This window comes from Marmota monax, unplaced genomic scaffold, assembly GCF_021218885.2.
Source record: "Marmota monax isolate L192 unplaced genomic scaffold, Marmota_monax_Labrador192_F-V1.1 WCK01_AAM20220418_F8-fsc00040, whole genome shotgun sequence".
Classification (NCBI taxonomy): Eukaryota; Metazoa; Chordata; class Mammalia; order Rodentia; family Sciuridae; genus Marmota; species Marmota monax.
This window is the reverse complement of record NW_026692782.1, coordinates 8,772,685-8,792,483: the sequence shown is the minus strand read 5'-3', so window position 1 is coordinate 8,792,483 and position 19,799 is coordinate 8,772,685. Positions and strand designations below refer to the sequence as shown.

Below are 19,799 nucleotides of genomic sequence, written 5' to 3'. Positions count from 1 at the left end.
CCCCTCATTTGGTATCCATTTTATCTAAAGGAACAGCCACAGTAACAATTCTATATCTTTTGTCAGGCTGGTTTTTGCTCTCAGATGTCCTTGCATGCTAGACCTTGAAATCAGGGACAGAACACTCATTTCCACCTTTCCAAGTGTCCAGCATTATTTCACCTTAGAGCTATTTTTAAATGTAAGTAAAATTAACCTGTGAGTCTCCAAAGTGAGTCAATTTGAGCTGAACACATACTATTATGTATAGTTAATGGGAATAATGACCACAACAGCTTTTGGTACTATCTGGCCATCTCTAAGAGGCAGTCTCTCCAAACCCTTTTGCTTCCATATTGTCTCTGGCCTGAGGCCCCTATCTGCCCTCAATAATCATCCTCCAATCTATATAGTCACCATTGGAAGACAGCAGCCTTTTGTCTCTCTTTCCTCTTACCAGTGGAGCTAGATTGAGAGAAGAGCCACAGAAGACAGGGCAGTCTCTAACAATTAGAGTTCATCTTCCCTTATGCCTGGGAGGAGAGGGGACAGAATGCATCCTTTGTCTTCTGTCATGGGGGATGCTTGGAAACCACAATGTGGTCTGGGCTTTTAAGGATCACCTCCAGGATTGTGGTCTGGGGTCTTCCCATACAGCTCCTGCACAATCTTCTCAAATTTAATTTTCTCTCCTTGCAATTTCTGAGTGTGAGAAAAGAGGGTGCATGAGCTGCTAGGCAATGAGTGAAGGATGATAAATGGGAAGGTAGACTTTTTTAGAGAAGATAGATGCTAACTGGTAGCCCTAGGAGCTCTTCCCTACTGCTAGGCATCCTGTTCAATCAAACCACCCAGCGATGCACAGCATTACCCTGGAGAAGGCTTCAGAATTTCCACAGATTGGATTAGACAATCTCACAAACAACAAGAGTTTTCTGATTTCTATGGGGAGACTGCCCAGCCTGACAGTGTTCCCAAGGAAGTTCAGGCACAGACACTGGCATTCAGAACAGATGCCAATGGCAACCCCATTGTGAGTCATGTTAACCCTTCCCTTCCTGATTTAAGCATATATTTAGCAGAGGCCAAGACACTAAGAGGGCTGAGATAGGTGTGACTCCGTCTAGCAAATATCTAGAACTGGTATAAAATATTTCGATAGAATCGTGCTCTGCATAACATTATAGCCATAGTAATGTCATAGCACAATATGTTGCCATGTGTTTGTGATGATAATGGCATAAACAAACCTACTGTTGTGCCATTTGCATAAAAGTACAGCCCTTGCAATCATGTATAGTACATAATACTTGAGAGTGGCAGTTAATTACTATATCATTAGCTTATAAATGTACTATCATTATTTTAGATAGTATTCCTTCTACTTATTTAAAAAAGAAAAAAAAAAACCAGTTTACTCTGAAATGGCTTGCTGGGTTACACGAGTAGTAGCCTCATACTTCTTGTCTATCAGGTCTCTTGATTGCCTCAAAAGCCACTTGAGTGATTGACCTAGGCCATCTAGGTTTATGTAAGTGCACTCTGGGTGGTTCACACAATGACGAGATCACTAATGGTTCAGTTATCAGCAGGTATCTCCATGATTAAGCAATGCACGCGTGTATTATAACAACTAGCGTAGCCAAACTGGAACAAACAGTTGAATGTAGATCCTGGATCCTACAAAAGAACGCAGAAGGCATGACCAGAGCCAGGGCAGTAGGCGGAGGTTTTGAATAAAAGTCTGGGATGAAGCCACATGAAGACCTTGAGAAATATGGCTATAAATAATGGTGGGGAGAAATGGGGCAGTGGATGGAGTAATGTGGGGAGGAAGAAAAGCAAGTTTGAGTATTAGAGCAATTCAAGGGGGTAGGTATTGCTGATGCCAAATCGAGGGGCATCCAAGGACATTCACAGTGTGAAGGAAAGAGAAGAAGTGGCATAAAGATCTCATCCAAAGCTAACAAGAGAGCTGGATACAAAGGCAGGATAGAGAGATGAACCATCACATTCTTGTCTGAGAGCTTCCATTTTCTTAATGAAGCGCCAGCCGAGGTGTCACCAACCACAGAACAAGCTTCCAAGGAACTTCACACAGTGACATTTTACCTTCTGAATCCCTTATTAGATCCTTTCTTCTCTATTTTTTTTTTATTTTTGAATTTGTTCTTTTTGAATCTGAACAACTTTAAGGAAAGGGTTAGTTAGGATTATTCGTGTGTAATTGGACCAACAGACACAAGTGTTTGCTTAGCTTCAGAATATGGAAACCAGACCACCAGGAATGGGATTCTGAACAGCTTCTAAGGGAGACAGACTGACAATGAAAAAATACACAGACACAATGTGTACCCAGGAGCCGGAATGGATGTTTACTGCCTTTTGAAATCTGAAAATGAGAGCTACTACTGCCTTGCTAATAGGGCTTCTATGTATACATAACTTGGTTTGCTCCTACATTTTTCTATGCTAGATTGCCTCTGTGGAATTTTCCATTCTATGAGCAGCCTTCCCTTTACCTTGTAATTGTACAATGAGTCAAGACGGTGACTTCTCTTCTACTGAGACGAGCAATTCCAAAACACATTTAAGGTCAAATTCAAATATGCAGACATCCAAATTCAGCCTGTCTAGATCAATTTGGATATAGGAAAATCAACTTTATTTGCAAAGGTATGCCATGACAAATCACCCAGAAGCCACAATGAGTTTCCTTTGTGACTCCTGAGTTTTAGATTTTACATTGAAAGAATATCTTTTGTCTACCTGGATTTGAAAAGGATGAAAGAGAAGGAAGTTATCCCATGAGGAAGTTGCTATACATGATCACATTGAAATAAGATTAAAACTCAAAGAATAGCAACAAAGGGCACAGTATTTAACAGCAAGGAGAAAAAAGAAATCAGACCAAAATGCACAGATTTTCAAGATAATGGGATTACATTACAACAAAATAAATCTTTAACAAGGCATGTAGCAGCATTTTTAGTATAAGAGCAAATAATTTGGGGAAGCAGTATATTCCCTTGTGATATGCCTTGGCCTGGCTGAATATTGAATTTCACTGAATGCTGTCTCTGCTTGTACTAGGTGGATGGCTTTCCCATTAGGTTTAATGTAATCTGAATACAGGAAAAGGAACCACTGTGAAGATTAAATCTCTGTGGCCACAGGTCACAGAACGAGGTGTGTATTCAAACGGGTCTGAGATTTCAATGTACTGGTTTTAATTGTGTAACTTTGCCAGTGCCCTTTATCCTGAGCAACAACTACAGTTACCCATCCTAAACCTTTTGCTTTGATATCTTGAGCCTGAAAATATAATTTATTCCTTTCATCTAAGACTAGTAATATAGATCGGTCAAAAAGTCCACAGGTTATCTAGGAAGTAAATGTGTGTGGTTCTGTATGAACTGCTTCTTTAGTAACCCTCTTCAGTTGGTGAGGCTATTACTCCTTGCCAACACGTCAACCTGCAGATTAACACAGCAAGGGTTTATTTATTGCTCATGCAAATCAAGTAAAGAGAAGAGAGATCAATCCAGATCATACAGAGTCATCACACTGCCTGTGCCCATAAGTAACACACAACTTTCACTCACACTAATTAGAACTAATCACAGTGCTCTGTCTACCTGTAAAGAAGCTGAACATGTAGTTTTCCAGGTGCCCAGGAAGGAGAAGCAAACAGAATAGGGTACGCACTAGTAATTCCTACCACAAATTTTCTTCCTGCTGGCAATATATATATCTAATAGCATAAATGTTTACAATGTAAATAATATCCTTGTTTTCTAAATGACTTAGTTGAAAAATTCCCCTGCCTCAAATTGCAGGTAGGTTAGGTTTGAATATTACCTGTGCTATTAGATGTTAGTAAGGATGAATTCATTATCATGATCATTTTTACAAAAGGTTTTTAGTTTCATTTTTATGAAATTGTTTAAGATTCATTTAATTAGCTTGCTGTTAAAACTAGGTTTACCCAAAGTATATTTACCAAAACCAAAAATTCCTTAGACCAAGTTTGATAGATACCCAAGTGATGATTCTAATTGCCTTTTTAACATAGAAAGAAATAGAGAGGAGGAAAATGGAGAAGATATGGGGAAAAAAAAAAAAAAGCTAGATCTGTGCTTGCTTGGGTAGCACACATTCTATAATTGGAACAATACAGAGAAAATTAGCATGGCCCCTGTACTAATTGGGGTTCTCTAGAGGAACAGAACCAACTGGAAGTATAATTATGAAAAGGGAATCTTATCAGGTTGGCTTACATGACCCAGAAGCTGGATAGTGCATATTGGCCGTCTGCAGGCTGGAGAGCTGGAAGAACCAGTAGCTGCGCAGTCCAAGAGGCTGAAGCCTCAGAACAAGAGGGATCAACGGTTTTACCCTAGTCTGAGACTGAAAGCTTCTGGAAATTCCCTGAAGAATCACTGGCAGAGTCCACTTTGGAAGAGTGAAGAAGCAAGAGTCCAATATCCTCAGATGATTGCAGTTGCAATCAAGAACCCCATCAAAAAGAATCAAAGGGGCTGGGATTGTGGCTCAGTAGTAGAGCACTTGCCTCACATGTGTGAGGCACTGGGTTCAATTCTCAGCACTGCATATAAATAAATGAATAAAATAAAGGTCCATCAACAACTAAAAAATATTTTTACAATATCTTAAAGCCTATATAATAATATTTTAAAAAATCAAACTTGCATTGGCTGGGGCTTCCTTATACTTCCAATTTTTATTCCATCCAAGCCGTCATCCTATTGGATGATGCTGCCCACACTTAGGGAGGGTCTCCATTTCAGCTGGCTATCCCACATTGCCAATCATTCCTAGATACAACCCACTGACACACCCATAAGTCTCTTAATCTTTGGCATCTCTTAATCCTATCAAGTTGGCAATTCAAATTAAAGATGGCAGTCCCTGTGCTGGAATGACATGCAAATTGGTGAAGCATTCCATATTAAAAAAAAAAAAAAAAAAAAAAAAGAGGAGGAGGAGGAGGAAGAAAAAGAAGGAGAAGAAAAAGGAGGAGCTAGATCCATGATGAGATGATTAAAGAACTTCAGAAATATAACTTTCCCCTTCTTCTTTCCCTTTCTCTCTTCTTCCCTTAAATAATATTGAACAGCATTTAATGTTTAATATATGCTGCCAACTGACAAGCATCAAGGAGAGTGCTTATAAAGTAGGTAGTCATTAGGGCTGGAGTTGTAGCTCAGTGGTAGAGCGCTTGCCTCGTACATGTGAGGCACTGTGTTCAATTCCCAGCCCCACATATAAATAAGCAAATAAAATAAAGGTCCATCAACAACTAAAAAAAATATTTAAAAAAAATTTTTAAAAAGAAGGTAATCATTGTTTCAATATTGGGGTAACACTAGACTGTATAACAAATAAACCCCTAAACCTCAGTATCTTAACACAGTAGGTTACTTTTAATTCCTGTATAGTCCAAAATATGTGTCTGTGAGCAGTGGGAGAATGCTTGCTCTCCGTGATTCAGGGGTCAGACTTCCTCACTTAAGTGGCTCCACCAGTTCAACATGAAGAGAGCAGGTTGTGTCCTAATCCCTTTCAGGCTGCACCCTTCTCTGAGCTACTCCAGTTATGTGGAGCACCAGGTTGCCTGGGCTGTTCCATTTTGAGTACAAGGGCTAAGGCAGAATGATCTGGCACCTTGTCTCTGCAAGTGGATAACCACTAGATGTTGGACATGCAGAACTTCCCAAGAACAACCACCCCCTGCACAGCAATAGCATAAGACACAGACTGATACATAACTTATTCATGCTAATAAAAATGATCACCTAATGAACTTAGCTAAATCAGGGGCACGTGGCTTAGACACATGGACTCATCAAGACCCTGCCTGAGTAACCAGGCATGTGAGCTTATCAGAAACACCAGACCAACAAATGATGCAGCCAACTCTCCAGACACATAGAAAAGGAGGAACAGTAAGTCCCTATGGCACAAGGACCCTTACCCATCACCTTATTATGGTCCACTTGGTGTACAGGTCAACACCTCTTCCCTGGAGATTTACCAGGTGACAGACTTCCTCCTGTCCTTGGGCTTTGGCTCAGCATGCATCCTCCTTGCCATTAGATGCTGCTCACTTCAAAATCAACCGAACTCTTCAACTGACATGCGATAAGTGACCTGTCATTCCAGGAAGTGACCACTTGCAGGGACTCTGCTTTTTTTTACTGCCTCTTTAAATCCTGTGGCCTCCTTAAGCCTGCCTTAGGCTTTCTGTAGCCTAGGTACCATTGGGTGAAGTGTGATTTGAGTGTTACGGATATTAGTAACTAAGACTGGAATGGATAAAGAACTCCTTGCCATGGTCACAACCTGCCAAGTGAAACCAGGAGTACTCAGGGAAGTAAAGCTGAGAAATGATGCAGCCGTTGACATTGTGGGCAAATGCCGACCTGCTGGTGTACGTCAATGGGCTAGCTCACTCATGACAGGGAATATCCAAAGTGTCTGCAAAAGACACAAGGAGAAAGCACTGGAGGACCCAGCACAGGAGCTTTTCATAGACCTAACTCGGGTATCAACCATCACTCTCACATCCAAGTGCAGGGGCAAGTCAGAGCGGGAGAGATTTGATGGGTCAGAGACAAGCAGGCCAGAGGAGGCCTCATGGTTTAGGTGAAAAAAAAAATCAAATTCTCATTCATTTATTTATTCAACAAGTAATTATATAGTGCCTTCTCTTCTAAGCAGTGTTTAGGAACAGGGGACACTATGATGAACAAAAGAGACGGATTCCTTCCTTCATGGAACTAATGGGAAGGTTTAAAACACCCAGTAGTATTTTAATGGTACCAATCTAAAATTCTATTTCTTATGCCATTAAGAAAATATTGCACTTGTCAGGCACTGTAATTCCAGTGGCTCAGGAGGCTGAGGCAGGAGCATCACAAGTTCAAAGCCAGCCTCAGCAATTTACTGAGGCCCTAAACAACTCAGTGAGACCCTGTCTCTAAATAAAATATTTTTAAAAAGGGCTGGGGATGTGGCTCAGTGGTTGAGTGTCCCTGGGTTTAATACCTAATACCAAAAAATTAATGTATGAATTAATTGATTAATTAATGTGTGTTTGTGTGCACGCTTCCTTATGTGCACATGTATACATTGCACTTAGACATAAGGAAACACATATGGAAATATTTATGGTAGGATTTTTTTAAAAGAAAAAAATTGGAACCAAATGTACCATCAGTAGGAAAAAAATGGATAGATAAGTTATTGTATATTTATTCAATAGAATACTATAAAATAGCTAAACTGGAAAAACCTAAGCTATAACTGCCAAAATGAATAAAACTCAAAAAATTGCATAAAAAACAATTTTTTTATATTTTAATTTTTTTGTTTTTACCTTGATTCTCCTACTCTCTCCACATGTATGTATAAACACCTATATCTGATCCTTAAAAAAAAAAAAAAAAACAATTTTAAGGGAAGAATGAGAAAAGAAAATTCATTGGCTTTATGCCAATGTGTTTTCTGTCCCTTAAAAAAAATAGGATGATCCCTGCTAAACCAGAGCTTCATTTAAGTAAATTTTAAAAACATGAAAAACATGAAGCAATAGAGGGAAATGGTTTGGGAAGGGATGCTCCAGGGGCCTTGGGTATTTCTATAAACTACTATTTCTCTTAGAAAATTTTGGGGAAAAACATCAAAGAAATTAAAAGAAAAATTTGAAGCAAGTGAGATCTGGACAAAACCGAATGTTAAGTACATGGGTGTTCAATATATCATCTATTTTATTTTTGGAATGTTTTTGGTAGCTTCTTTGACGAGATTCATTTCCTGCTGGCCTCCTCCCATACCACCTCACCCCTCACAAACATCCTGCTCATCCTCTGACTAATCCTTGGTTATTGGTCCTGACCAAGGGAGACATTTTCTCTTCTTGGCCCTTTCTGCACCTGAGGTGGGGCAGAAAAGCTGCTGGTGGGAAGGACAGAGGAGTTAAGCACAGGCACTGGGCTTCCAGGTGGGGAGGGAGAATAAGTAGAGATAGGTTCACAGCAGCTTACCTTACCTATCTTTGCAAAGGCTGCCAGCAAGAAGATCTTTGGTGGGCTGGGGCTGGGGCTCAGTGGTAGAGCACTTGCCTTGCATGTGTGAGGCACCAGGTTTGATTCTCAGCACTACGTATAAATAAATAAAATAAAGATCTATCAACAACTAAGGGAAAAACTATTTTTTAAAAAAAAGATCTTTGGCACATTTGTCATTAGGAATCCAGTTTCCTGGACCCTTCTCTACCTCTTTTAACATAGGAGGACTCATTACTTTTATTATGTCCCAAAGAATTCAACAAACTCACACTTTTGTGACTTTGGGGGTGCAATGTACATACAAGGACTTCAAAGTATCTGCCTTTTCTTTGGGAAGATGCCAAACCTTTTTGAGTCACCTTGGTCCAACAGTCTAATTCTTGTATCAACAAAAAGCATTTTTAACCACACAAGTGTGGCTGTCTGATTTCTATCATATATCTGTGTTCTCTAAAGAGCTAAAGTTTCTCCTTGAGCAGAGGACAACCCTAACACAGCCAGGGGACCTGAGGTAAACGTGCAAGCCAGCATCAATTTCCTAGTTCCTACTCCAGTTCTGGGCTTACAGACCTAGAAAAGTCAAGGTGAGCTTTGGATTAAGGTGCTTCTCAGTAGCATGGTCTCCTCATAGGTCATATTTGCTCTTGCTTGTACCTTAAGTGTTTCCCAATTCATTACAAATTTCTTTATTTCCTTACCTCACTCTTCATTTTATAAGAAACTTGGCATTCTCTATTAAATCACTGTGTCTAGTATCCTCTTTTGTGGAATAGGGAGCATTTTCCCATTGTCTTTCAAGAGAAAAGTGTGTGTGTATGTATGAATGTGTGTGTGTGTGTGTGTGTGTTAGGACAGGGATTATTCTTTGGTGGGATTTTTCCTCTGCCTCCTTGGCACCAGTTCCAGAAGAATCAAGCATCTTCATTTATTCTCAACACCTGCCACAGTTGCTCCCACACTTCCCAGACCCACTTAATATGACTTAATATTCCTAGACCTTAACACTTGGCCTATGATTTCTTTCTGCTTGGATTCCAGTAACTAGCCCACATGTTGAGAACCTGCCCAGTAGTCTTATTACTGTAAGACTGTGACCTCCTAACCAATTACCTTTTGGGGGACTGTCCCCAATGTAACTATGTGGGTTGACCCCTGGCTCCAGGCTGGTCATGTCCTAGCTGAACTTCGCCTGTGTTAAGGTCTAGAGGAAGTGTATACACAATTCTCAGGAGGGATCGACATGAGCAGACCCTCCACCGATAATCAAGGACAACCAGGCTGGACTCCTTTTCCCTAATCACACTCAATTCTGTATCCAAGCACCTGTCCCTCCTCATTCCATCTTATTTCTAAGTCCTGGGAGACTCCATGAACCCACCCCAGCTTTGTGGGCTCAATTCTTGATCTTCTTCAGTCATTATTGAGATTTTCAGCAACTGGTCTTCTCCCACCTGGATTTGAAAATCTGTTCCCTCCTGATGTCATTGGATTCCTTCCCCAACTGGACTCTTTATTTAGCCTTATTAACAGCCAGCCTATGGCCCATTTCTCAAACTTTGGGTTTAGGTAGCAAAGCACAGCTAGAATATATAAAATATAATTCCAAGGAATATATTTTAACCAAACCAATCTCAGTTCTTGACATTTGCTTTTATAAGTTCCTGTTTGTTTTGTTTTATTTTGGTTTTGGTACCAGGGATTGAACCCAGGGACACTCAGCCACTGAGCCACATCCAGAGCCCTATTTTGCATTTTATTTAGAGATAGGGTCTCACTGAATTGCTTGGCGCCTCACCATTGCTGAGGCTGGCTTTGAACTCGCAATCCTCCTGTCTCAGCCTCCTGGAGCAGCTGGGATTCCAGGTTTCTCTTCCAGTTTGCATTTATTTTTTTTCCTTCTACCCTCACTTCTACCTAAGGACCTTGCCAATGGAAAGGCTGAAGCTGGGCAAATTGTGGGTGACAAATGTTCCCCTCCAGATCCCCTATTACCTTTATCTATTTGTATACAACTTCTCTCTTCCTTTGTTGTAGTATCAGAGGAAAAGATTTCCCTATTCCTCTGGAGTTACTTCGCCCACCTGTGCTCTGAACGTCTTTATGTCTGAGCCGAGAGCCTACTCCCGTAGCTATTATTTTTGGTTAGCACTTTGTGCCCCTCCCCACTCCAGCAAATGCATAAGTTCCTGCACTGTGCAGGGTTCAGGGATGCATGAAATACGGCCCCTGCCCACAATCTAACAGGGCAAGACTGTAATATGCTCTTCACCTCGCTAGATTATAAATCAGCATGGCACGGTGACAAATAGTTCTGCAGGCCTTCACGGGAAGGAACCATTATTCTAATTGGGAATTTTTATTTCCTCTACTGTGCCTGAGCCAACTTCCCCATTCCGGAAGCAGAATGAATGAAAAAAAAGGCTTAAATGCATGCAAACACACTCATTTATTTTCTTTCATTCTTTTCTTTCTTTCTCCCTGCCTTCCTTTCTTCCTGCCTTCCTTTTTTTCTTTCTTTCTGTCTCCCTTCCTCCCCCTCCCCCTCTCCTCCTCCTCCTCCTTCTCCTCTCTCTCTCTCTCTCTCTCTCTCTGGTACCAGAAACTGAACTCAGGGGCACTCAATCTATCCTTCCATTTGGAAAGGGTTATTGAGCGCCTACTGTGTGCCTGCATTGTGTGGGGTGTTGAAGAGTGCTTAACTGAAGATGTGGTTTCATCCCAGGAAGCCCAGAAGTCTACCTGGACTAGGAACAATGGAATCAAGAACTGAAGGATAATCTGGTTAGCAAGGCAAAGATGGGAAGGGGGGAAGGGCTGGCCACTGCAGAGCCTCTATGGGAGAGAAAGCCTGATAAGGACAGGGCCTGGCAGGAGGCCATTGAGGGAGCAGGTGCCACAGAAGGCTGGGGAATGTGCATGTAAGGGTCCAGTGCCAGAAAGGAGGGTCTCATGGACCAGCTTGAGAAGCGTCTGTTCAGTCTTAGAACCATGGAACCACTGAAGGTCTTAATGTGGAGGGAGGGCATAGCCAGATGTAGAGTAAATGAGCCCTGCACCTGTGGTATAGGGAGCAGTATGGAAGGGTTTGAATCAATGCTGGTGAATTTTCAGAAGCAGTGGGCTTGGAATTGGAGCCATTAGTTCTAAGCCCAAAGATCTTGAGCAAACACCCTTTTCTCCCTGAAGTTCTGATTCTTCCTCAGGACACCAAGACGGTTGAGAGAGAATGTATATGTCTTGCTCTTATTCCATGGAAAGTTTTCAGCCCCTTTGCTTAATCCCATATCTTTTCCATTTTTTTTTTCCTAAGCCATTATTTCTCTCACAGGTGGAGATGTGGTGATGGGCACAGATGCCAGAGCCCACCACCATTTTTGTGGTTAGTTCTTCTTCTACTCAGAGGGGACATACAGGCATATGTCAAAGGCCCAGGAGTGATGGAGTCACATATTAAGAACTCTTTATTCTTTCTAACTTGCAAATTGGAGTCCTCAAAGACTAACTTAGCAGAGCTGACATGACTCCTTGACCTACATTATCAGTAGCACGCTCCTGAGCTAAGAATGAATGCAGTCTCCGTCACTAATGGATTGGCTTGTTTGAACAAAGGCGTTAGGTGTCCTAAGTCCTGGCTAAATCAGACCTTCAGCTTCCTCTAAGGTACTGACTAGCAAGGAATTTTAATTGCTCCTTTTCTTCCCTTGTAATGATTGCTTTTTATTAATGTGTTTTATTAATGTGTCAATTAGCAGGTTAGGTTAGTAGAGGCTGGGTGCAGGGATGGGATTCCAATGCAGGGGGTTTGGCTTCAGAATATGGATTTTGCCATGGCACTCTGCAGGCTCAGGGGCCAAGGAGGCTTTCACCTTTTTTCTGAAGAGAAAATAAAAACATCTTGCTGGGCACTGTAGCGCATTCCTATAATTCCAGCTACTGGGGTGGCTGAGGAGGGAAGATTGCAAATTCAAGTCCAGCCTGGACAATGTCAAAATAAAATATAAAAAGGGCTAGGGATGTAGTTCAGTGATAGAGCACCCCAGGGTTTAATCCCCAGTACCACAAAAAGAAAAAAGTGAAAGAAAAACATCTTCACCATCACCTTTTCTCATAGATCTTAGAGGTACATGTTGTCTTAGGAGCACAGGATGCTCACCCACATATATGAATTAGGTTCGAGGGATTTCTCACCTCCTGCTTATGTGCAGGACCGAAATAAGGGGAGATAGTCTCCTCTTTCCTCCTTGGAGAATATCTCCTCCTTTTGGACCTGTTCTAGGCTGAATTATGTCCTCCACTAGTTCTTAGATTAATATCCTAACCCATACTTCAAAATGTGACTGTACTAGGAAAAGAGCCCTTTAATGAGGAAGTCCAGGTAAATGGAGGTAATTAGAAAGTGTCAATCAAATATGACTGTTGTCCTAAGAGATGAGGGTACATACAACACACATTCTGAGGAGAGGCCCTACCAGGGCTCAGCAAGAAATCAAACCTGCCAACGCCTTGATCCTGGACTTCTAGTCTCCAGAACGATAAGAAAATAAACTCGTGTTGCTTAAGCCACCCAGGCTGCAATACTTTGTTATGACAGCCCCAGAAAAACACAGAACCTAATATAGCTCTACTAAATTTATGCAAAATGAAAAAGCCTGATTAAAGTTTCCTTGCTTCCCTGCTCATATTGAATAAATGTGACTCGAACAGTGACAGTTTTCTCTGTTTTGTGAATGAGGCTGCCTACAGATTCATAAGCAAATCGTATCTCTACATCTTTCAAGTCGACATATCACAGTTCTCACGTTCCTTGGCCCTGCTGATGATTTGAAGCCTGCTTCTCTCTTCTCATTTGTCTTCCACGCTATACAAGCTAACGCTTTGGCAGTTAAATTGCTTGGAGTACATAAAGTATTAATTCAGCAGCTGAGCACCTTTCCTATTTTACCCATATATCTTTGCAAGCTAAATGGTTTTCACCGGGCCTAAGGCCGTAAACCATTTCTCCAGGAATCTGACTTTCAAAGGCGTGGGCTTTAAAAGGGAAGACAAAGTACACCCTGCCCTCATAAAAGGATCCCATAAAAATGTCTCTAGCTGCTCTTACATTCCAGGACTCTGTGGCCTGCAGGAGAGGGTGGGGCCCTGTCTCTTTGAGGTTGGCTCCATTGTCCTACCAGACACGCTGGCATTCAGGTTCATTTCAATTCCAGATGGCAGCCATCAAGCCTGGCCTCACCCTGACTGCCACTTCTGGCACAGGCTTCAGAAGAATGAATTCGAAGTTGTCCACCTGGTTCAGTCTTTGGACGTACATATACTGCTTGCTTCTAGATTTGGGCAAACCAAGCCAGCTGCATAAGCAAAGGAAAGAAAAGGAATTTGCATGAGGTTTCACTTTTTAAAATACTGAATCAGAAGCCATTCAATGGAAAACTTGGAGGTGAGCAGACATCACCTGACAGCAGAAGTTTCAGACCAGGAAGCCCACCTGGCCAGTGTATTGGGACCTAGGACAGCACGAGAGGTTAGATCTTTTGTAGCACAGGAACCCTGGAGTCCTTGTTCTACTGTGTTCCTGTCCTTAGGGAGGAGAGGGCTGGTTCTCTGCTGTGTTCATGCACATCATTCCACACATCCCTACTGAGTGTCCACCTGTACCAGGTATTTTGTAAGGTGCTAGAGAAGCCATGAACAGACAGCTTGGTTTCTGCCCTTAGGCTCCACTGTAAAGCTGTGAAGGAAGCAAAGGTTGAATGTTCTTCTCCTCCCTCTCTCTGTCCTTTCCTTCCTGCATTCCTTTGTTCCCTGCGCACTCCAACTCTAGAGGTTTGCATCCCAGGAAGAAGTCTGCAGGAACAGAATGGTGCTTATGCCAGGGTGCGAATCCCTAATGCTGGAATTTTATCCTGTGACTAAGAGATATTGTGTGAAAAATGAGTATCATGTGGTCCTTGTGATTCAGGGATCCTGAATTCCTTGCTTATGATAAAAATCTGTACTATGGCTGGGCGTGGTGGTGCATGCCTATAATTGCAATGGCTTGGGAGGCTGAGGCAGGAGGATCATGAGTTCAATGTCTGCCTCAGCAACTGAGTGAAGCCCTAAGCAACTTTGCGAGGACCCTGTCTCAAAAGGCCGGGGTGGGGGGGTACAGCTGAGAATGTGTTTCAGTGGTTACAGTGGTTAAGCATCCCAGGGTTCAATTTCTAATACCAAAAAAAAAAGTACTGTACTATGCACTAGTACTGCGGCAGCCTGGAGGCTGCCCCAGAGCACAGAGAACTGCAGAGCTAGAGACGGACCTCCACGCCTGCAAATCAGCCGGGGATTATGTCATTAGCAAATCAGAAGCTGAGTGGCACTGCATTTCTGGCCTGGGCTCTTAAGTACCTTGTCCACTCAAGCACCTAGCTTAGTTGCTGCTTCCTGGGGAGATTTATGTCCCCATATTCACAGGAATAAGAGTCCTGCTGGCAGTGAGCCCCTGGGAGGCAGTGAGGTTTGCAAAGGCTGGCTAACAAATGTAATTGCTGGCAGCTGTTAGTCCCAGGGCTGCCAAAGATTTAACCCTTCACTCTCCAGATATTATGTAGGTAAAGACTACTACCAATCTGATTCAAGATAAGGGTTCACTTTAGACTCATACTTGAGAGTTCGGTCCCTATAATTAGCATTTGTTTCTATTATAGGACTAACAATGATTTCACTTGTCAAGACTTGAATGATAGTAAAAACATCAGTATTAAATACTGTTATCAACATTGATACTATTTCTTCGAAAAATTTTTTTAAACTTTTAACAAAAATCATCAGCTCTTACTGGAAAGATTAGCATCTGGAAATTTATTTTGTAATCTAGCATTGCATCAAAATTGGAAGGAAAAAAAAAGAGTTTTTGCTTGCCTTGAGGTTATACTGTACTTGGACATTTCAAGAGGCCAAACAAAACCATAAGGGCACAGTGCCAAGACTGAGCAGGAAGGAGTAGGCATGGCCCGTTCTGAGCCTGATGTTGTCTAGATGCATGGTCCTGAGAACTTACCTATTTTTTGAATGAATAAGTGATGGCCATCAATTCCTTAATGCTAAAATAATGCATAATTCAGAATCCCCGTCAAGTCGAAACTGTAAAATCTAGTAACTTCCTCTTTACAATGTTCTATTATCTCCTACTGGGTGATCCCAGTAAGAGTTTGCCCACACTAAGTTGTAATCAGTTTCAACTCTCCTTAGTAACCATCTCTTAGGAACAGAACATAAAGGATCATGTTGCTTGTGGTCAAAAACAAGACTTAAAGGACACAACGTGAGAATCTAGCAATGATTAATTTCATGCAAGCAATTAACTCACCGGGAATAAAAATACCTACCTACAGGTTATTAAGAGGATAAGATGAGATCAGGTGTATAAAGCATCTTGTACGGTCCTGGCACTTAGGAGGCACCCCAAAATGCTAGCAGTCCCTCCCAACACCAGCGGATGTTTGATTGAATCAGATGACTGGATTCTTGCACTTTCTTCCATTTCTAGATATCCTTCCGCATTTAATAGAGAAGATGTTACTGATGTAGGGATTATTACTTTTCTCTCATTCTGTAAGGAGACCTCATCGTTGCCAGAACATTAGTTTTCTAATCACCTGGGTGAACATCTGCAAAAGTCAGTCCTAGAAAACAGCTACCAAGAACAGCTGTGTTCAAGTGCTGCTCTGTGCTGTCGCTTAGAAATGCTGCTGTGTTTCCAGGGAAGAGGTGTGGCCCTGTGTGGCCTCTGTCCTCTCCACTCCCTTCACACTCCAAGTGAATTCAAACTAAGAGACACACCAGAGGAAGAGCCTGGTCCTTTGGTCAATGTTTTCCATACCCTGTGACTCTTTTAGCTTTGTATCATCTCGTCCTTGCAATTTTCTCCCTACCACCTAGCTGAAGTAGTCTAGACTCCTTATTATAGCCTCAAGGCCTGTTGCAGTTTGGATTTTGTTTTCCCTAAAAGTCTCATCTCCTCTTGGAACATGCATAAACCTTTACATTTGTCTCTATAACTTTCCCTATCTCTCCACCAAACTCTTATTATCCTCATAGAATCTCTTCTGTGAAGCTTTATTGTACCACGATGCAAAGTTCTCATAGTAATTTTATAATTCTTTCAATCTCACAGTACTTTTCACATTTTATTTTCATTATTAGATTTCTTTTTTTTAAATGTCTTTGTCCTCACCAAAGTAAATCCTGGAGACTAAGATCTGGGCATTGAAGGTTTTAGTGACTAGATAAGGACTAATAAATAACAGTAAATATAGTGAAAAAAGATCAGAAGATAATTTAGATTCATTTAATGTCTGCTACATGTTAGGGACTAGACTCGATGCATTCTAGAATCTAATTGATATAATCTTATTTAATCAGTTCAACAACCAGGTGCAGATTAACCCATTTACAAATTAATAAATGGGTTTAAGAATAGAATGACTCCTTTAGGCTAATTAAAGATGAGCTTACATTTGAATCCTATCTGATGCTCCAAAGCCCAGGCCCTTAGCCCTGCCAGGCTGGCTTAGAGAAGAGAAATGAGATAATCAAAGATACAGCTGGCATTAGTAAGTAGCATGGATTTAGAAGGAAGGAAAAGCAGCCAGGAGACTGGTGCAGTAATTAATTCAGTTGTGAGGTAATGAGGGCCTAAATAAGAGTAATAAATAGAGATGCATCAATAAAAAGTGATAGATACTGATGAAGAGGAGCAAAATGGGGAAATAATGCAAATGGCAAGCAGGGTCAGAGGTCATCCATGCAGCATTGCACCAAGCTTGCTTCTGGCTGTGGTTGCACCTGAGTCAGCGGGTGGCTTTGAGGCCTCTGTGGTAGGAGCAGAGCACTGTCCTGAGGCTGGATCCCCTGAAGCAGCTGCTCTGGGCCCTGCTGTTGGAAATTCTGCCTGCAGCATGTTGAAAAACAAGCCAAAGGACCAAGGTCCTACAGAAAAATCCAAAGTGGTTAATGCCTTTTATAGATTTGAAACAATATGTGGTCAATCCACCTTGTCCCTAACTGCGAACCTGCAGGTGACCTGCAAACACAACAGGCTGGATCCCAACCTATTGGGTTCTTTCCTAGCCAGAATCCAAAAAGCCCAGAAGGAACAATGGCAGTTCCTGCAAGCACCCCAGGCCCACAAAAACACTGCCAGATGAGCGTTGCCTGTGAGCTGTTTGTTTGAGTATCACAGAACATGGAAATTTTTGACCTTGAACTACCACCAACACTGTTTCAAATCTGTTTACATAGCATGATTCCACACATGTGGATTTTTACCACAGCTGTTTTGACCAACTCTGCTGTTTGCCAGTCTCCATATTTGGTCAAATGTGTGGTCGGATGCTGCACATAGAATGAATGGATCTCCTGTTAAGTTTTGCCTCAGGTCCTGTGTCTCTACATGAATTCTACTCTTTTCTATTTTGTCTGTCTTTTATATAGACTTTGGGTTTCTATTCCATAAGGTTAGAGTATTTTATGGACAAGCAGATTATTGGGGAAAGAAGATAGGATGAAGTTAAGATTATTGTCCTCTTTCTTTTTGTCCTCCCTACCTATTGGCATAATCGAAACTCGGGGATACAATATCTGTGTGTGTGTGTGTGTGTGTGTGTGTTTAGTCTTACTAAGATGAAAATTGTATTTAACTGGAGATGAAAGCAATGAATCTTCTCTTGTAAAGTCGTGCTGTCTTTTTAGGAAGTATAATTCTTTCACAGGCACCCAATTCAATTAAAAAAGAGAGAATTGAACTTTTGGCAGCAAACTCAAACATAATGGATGAAATTAAAATGCACTCAGTGATGAAGAATATTCCATGGATTTATGCTACTCCTTTGAGCTCTTCAAGAATTCAGTTATTTTGAGTTTCAGTGACACATAGAAAAAGCACTTTTGAGCCAGGTGCAATGGTGCACATCAATAATCCCAGCCATTTGGGAGGCAGAGGCAAGTTCAAAGCCAGGCTAGTCTGAGTGAGACCCTGTCTCAAAATAAAAGAATTTTTTTAAAAAGAGCTGAGGACACAGCTCAGTGGTAGACTGCCCCTGAGTTCAATCCCTAGAACTTAAGGGAAAAGTAAATCAAAAAGAAAAAGAAAAAGAAAAGCACTTTTGTGAGGTGCTCTTTGCTTATATCCTAGACATAAAAAACAAAAACAACAACAATAAAAAAAAAATCCCTGCAGAAATGTAACTGGTATCCAGACATGGGCAATTTTATAGAAAACCTACTTTGCTTAGAAAGAATTTAAGAATTTTGATATTTCAATCACTAATGTTATGCAGTTACATATAATTTCCTTTATTTTACATATGATAGGTCCAAATTTATCATATCTGAAACTGGCTTCAAGCATGTGCCTGGGTTTGCTTGGATTTATCCTCATATGGAAGCCATCACTACACTTTTTACTGAGCATATGGAAGGGAAATAATTTTTGCAGATTGTAATTCTAGGAGCTGGGTCACCTGCAAAATCACTTTGGAATTTGATATCCAAAAGAAGAAGAAGAAGAAGAAGAAGAAGAAGAAGAAGAAGAAGAAGAAGAAGAAGCAGCAGCCCATAGGGACAAAATACTGTATGTGGGAAACCAAATCTCTTCTTTCTCTTCTATTATGTAATGTTTTCAAAACCACATGTTCAGTCAGCTGTTTCACATCAGTTTTGTTTTGTTCCCATATAAACAAATACACAAAAAATAAAACAATTTTAAAGAAGAGAAAAATGTTTCCCTTAAAGTTTCTTTGATGATGAAATTCATGTAATGCTCTAAATTACAAAAATGTACAAGTTAAAAAACCCAAACTAGAATGTAAAACCAAATGCAGTCCTAATTATCTCTTTTGTCTTTTCTCCCTTTTTCAAATATGTTCCCTCATTCTTTTAATTCTCTATAAAACCTCATAGGAAAAGCACAATCTTCAAATAATAATAGCAATCAAAGTTTTGGGTTCTTGGGAACAAGGAAAGATAATTCATCAGATAACTTTTGCTGACAAGATCAAAGCACAGGGGAATACTGGTTGTTCAGGTGCATCGGGGCAGACCCTTACGTCTTATACACTGTATATAGTCCAGTGTGTTTATCTGGTACATAGTGGTCTGTGGGTTTTAGCTGTTTTTGTGTCTGGCCCAGGTAAGCCCAAGAGGTGTAGCATTCCCAGCAGCCAGCTTTACAAAATGAAATAACACATTAGAAAATATTTGATTATACTTTTGGCACTGGATTTCATGTAAATAAAATGTAATAATTTCGATTCCTTTAGAACTTTATAGCTTTGTGTTTTTTCCATACATTCTCTTATGTGATCTTCAGGAATTTGTGTCTCTTTTCCAGCGAACCAAGGGCTCAGGGTATTCTGACCCCAAATGGACAACTGAAATGAATGCTATACGATGGGGCACATTCCCTATGACAGGGCACCCTCCCACATTAGGATCACATGAACAGCTATAGGAGGCTAATTAGCTACACTAGCTCCAATCAGTGATGTCTGTCCTGAGTTAATGCATTTGCCATTTTGCTTCTGATTTACAGGAGGTAGTGGGCCATTAAAAATGGAGATATAAGGCAGTTTCTATGTAAAAGGATATCAAGTCTCACAGTGTGTAGAATTTCAGAGAAAGAGACCTGAGATGCTGTGTGCTCTAAACATAATTCATTGACAACTCCCTGATTTTCCTCCCTTACCT

General features: G+C 41.1%; 1 protein-coding gene and 1 non-coding gene across 5 annotated transcripts in view; both read left to right on the top strand.

The window, feature by feature from the left end:
- Psd3 (pleckstrin and Sec7 domain containing 3) overlaps window positions 1–19,799 on the top strand; it is a 564,781-nt gene that overhangs the window by 122,860 nt on the left and 422,122 nt on the right. The gene's annotated exons all lie outside the window — the stretch shown is intronic.
- Window positions 4,116–4,217, top strand: LOC124094892 (U6 spliceosomal RNA). The gene has a single exon (XR_006852369.1). It is a non-coding gene; the product is annotated as a U6 spliceosomal RNA (small nuclear RNA).